This window comes from Acomys minous (assembly GCF_964271855.1).
Source record: "Acomys minous genome assembly, chromosome: 5".
Taxonomy (NCBI): Eukaryota; Metazoa; Chordata; class Mammalia; order Rodentia; family Muridae; genus Acomys; species Acomys minous.
In genome coordinates this window covers 54,018,914-54,022,391 of record NC_140494.1, presented here as the reverse complement: position 1 = coordinate 54,022,391, position 3,478 = coordinate 54,018,914, and the positions used below count along the sequence as shown (strand labels likewise).

The 3,478-nt window shown below is 38.2% G+C and overlaps 1 pseudogene across 1 annotated transcript; it reads right to left on the bottom strand.

Annotated features, from left to right (window-relative positions):
* Nucleotides 1-2,464: 2,464 nt before the first annotated feature.
* On the bottom strand, nt 2,465-2,792 carry LOC311597398 (annotated as a pseudogene). Its single transcript has one exon. The product of its transcript is annotated as an uncharacterized misc_RNA (transcript).
* Nucleotides 2,793-3,478: the final 686 nt, after the last annotated feature.

Below are 3,478 nucleotides of genomic sequence, written 5' to 3'. Positions count from 1 at the left end.
AAAACCATGTATATTACTCTTCAACTGTAATTCCCAGAATTAATCCTGATCCTATTGACTGCATTATTATCTTTTGTAAATAGCAAAGCCAGAGTGTGTTTGTGGGGAAGAAGTCCTAGGCAGCAGAGTGGAGGACAGCACACTGATTCACGGAGTTAGACTCTTTTTGCCTAAATAGTGCATACGATTCTCACCGACTTGAAAATGCATGTCAAACATTTGATAATATCAAAAATTTGTTACATTCCAAATGAAACATAAAGAGTGAGATTTTTTAAACACACGAAGTAGGAACATCTGTTCTTTGTTTGTTTCGTTAGTTGGTTGCTTTGAACAACTTAGCAAAATAAAATTCTGGTATATTGTTGGTCACTTTTTCACATATCTTTCAAATATGTCAAAAAATAATAAACAGCCATTTCATAGACAAAAAAGGGGGTAGAAATCTTTCATCTTTGGCCTTTTTAAGCACTTCATACAAACCAACTACATATTGTGCTGCTAAGGACACAAAAAAGAATGTACTGGAATGTTCAGATAAGATTGTTTTTTATTTATTTATTTTTTTTGTTATTACAAGTTTTTGTTTCCTTTGAGATTATAATGAACATGGTCACACCACAGTTAAAGTCAGAAGTTGGACAGAGAACACTCTGAAGGCTGGTTTGGTCACCTGTTATCATTAAAGTAGATCTTGAGAAGTTTTCTTTCCTTTTTCCTGCTCTGTTGCACATTCATGTTGTGGTTTTGGTGGGGTGGTGTAGAGCACATGTCGTCGGTGGTTGGGAATTGCCTGCTGTGGTGGGGCTGGTGGAGCCTGCTTATCTACTCAAAGTGACCATGTTTAAATTCTGTGATGGGAATTGGAGGGTGAATTGGTCACAGTGGACTTAAGTTTAGCTTTTCTTTCTTTTTTTTTTTTTTTCATTTTGTTTTGTTTTATAAAAAAGGCATTTATGGAGAGTTCTTCCGCAGTCATGAAGATTGAAATAATAACATTAATTCTTTACTACTATATACCATGAATTAAGTAAATTGTTGTGAGTTTTATGAAAAAAAAAACAGCCAGGTGTTTGGAGAAAATGTTGTACACACAATGTTTTCCTAGTCCCAAATGTGAACTTTTAAAGTCATCAACAGAGCCAGGACAACAGTATCCTGTCTGGTAGGCATGGTATCTATGTTGGTATTCCTTCCTTGGGCTCATTGACTAAACGGTCTAAGCAAATCAGTCAGCTCCATCCCAGTGAGAATCCATGCCCTTCCCTCAAATATGGCGGAAGCAAACAATTTGGGAAGAGCCTTGAGTTCAACGGCACAGGAGACAACTTCCCGAACAGAACACCAACATCTCAGGCCCTAAAATCAACCATTAATAAATGGGACCTTATAAAACAGAGAAGCTTTTGTAAGGCTAAGGACACTGGGAAAAGATCTTCACCAACCCTACATCTGACAATGGGCTAATATCCAAAATATGTAAAGAACTCAAGAAATTAGATACCACCAAACAAAATAATCCAACTAAAAATTGGGGAACAGAACTAAACAGAATTTTCAACAGAGGAGTAGCGAATGGCCAAGAAACACCTAAAGAAATTCTCAACATCCCTAGTTATCAGGGAAATGCAACTCAAAACAACTCTAAGATTCCATCTTGCACTTATCCGAATGGCTAAGATCAAAAACCCAGGTGACAGTACATGCTGATGAGGATGAGGAGAAAGGGGAATACTCCTTCATTGCTGGTGGGAGTGCAAACTTGTACAACCACATTGGAAACCAAACTGGTGCTTTCTCAGAAAATTGGGAATAATTCTACCTCAGGATCCAACCATATCACTCTTAGGCATATACCCGAAAGATGCTCTACAATAAAGACATTTGATAAACTATGTTTATAGCAACTTTATCATAATAGCCAGAATCTGGAATCAATCTAAATGTCCCTCAGCTAAAGAATGGATAAAGTAAATGTGGTACAGTTACACAATTGAATACTTTTCAGTTTGTTTGTTTGTTTGTTTTTAAATGCAAGTACTTTATTTTATAGGTGACCCTGGGGAACACATATTTAAATTTACCAGAAATTTACAGAAGGCAGGATGGATCATACATTTCAGAACTGTACTATGGTATTCAGTTATTATAAACATGGAAATCTGGAACTTTGCAGGCAAATGGATGGAACTAGAAAAGGTAATCCTGAGTCAGTTAACCGAGACCCAGAAAAAACACTCATGGTGTATATACTCACTTATAAATGGATATTAGAAACATAATACAGGATAACACCATTACAACACAGAGACTGAAACAGCAATCAAGGACTGTGTACTATGTGGATTTAGACCCTCTGCTCAGATATAGTAGCACAGTCTCCCTGTGGATTCCAGGTGTGGAGAGTAGGGACAACCTTGTACATGCCCTCTGGCTGCCAAACTTAGCTTTTCCTTTTTGCTATCTAGTCATCCTCCTCAGTCTTCTGCTTCTTGTTGTCAGCATTTAATTGTCCCCATCATCTTCAGCTTCCCACTTGCCCATAGGAGCCTCAGTTTCCTCATCTTTATCTCTTCCTCACCATCATTTTCTTCTTCCTCCTCCTCTTCTTCCTTTTCCTCCCCACCTTCTTACTCTCCTTCATCTACCTCATTGTCAGCCTCCCCATTTTTCTTAGTAGTCCCATTGGCAGGTTTGTCTCTTCCATTTTCTGCCACCTCCACAACTTCCTTCTTCTCCTTCCAGTCCTTGCTGGTGATCTCAGAGCTGGTGCCCATTGCTGTGTCTGACATGGTGGGGCACAGCAGTGATCTGATGCAGTGAATGAGAAGGAAATTGAGTGCAAGGACTCTGGAGAGAAAGCTGCTGTAGTCTGTGGATAAGGAGGAGGAGGAGAAGGAGGAGGAGGAAGAGGAGGAGGAGGCGGCAGAGAAGAAGGTGGCTGGGGCTTGCACAGCAGGACCCAGGAGAAATACAAAGATGGCTTATTGGAGCAGTCAGTGGGCTGTCTGTTCTAATAATTGCATACAGAACAAAATGTGATTATTTCTTTCCCACATAGTAATTCTATAGTAATGTTTTCTTTGCCTAAATGTTTTCCTCTGACACCTCAATTATAACAAAATAGTTGTTTCTGTTTATTCATTGCGGTTTATCCATCTACTTTCATTCAACTTATATTGGTAGAATATTTTAAATGGCATGATATATTTTAAGCTGGTTAGTTATTTTCTTTGGATCAGCATTCTTATACTTTGTGTAATATTCACTTTAGAAAATTTGTTTGTACTCATTATGTCTTTCCGTGTATTTATTGATTGATAGGATTTAAGAATGTCCACCCACAGTTTTGGATAGCCATTATCTTCACTGTAACTTGTGGAAATTTCAGCATCATGTAAACCTGAACCAATACAGCCACTATGCCCCTCTTTTAGTAAAAGATTTCTGATATAGACTTGACAAATGAAATCAGTCT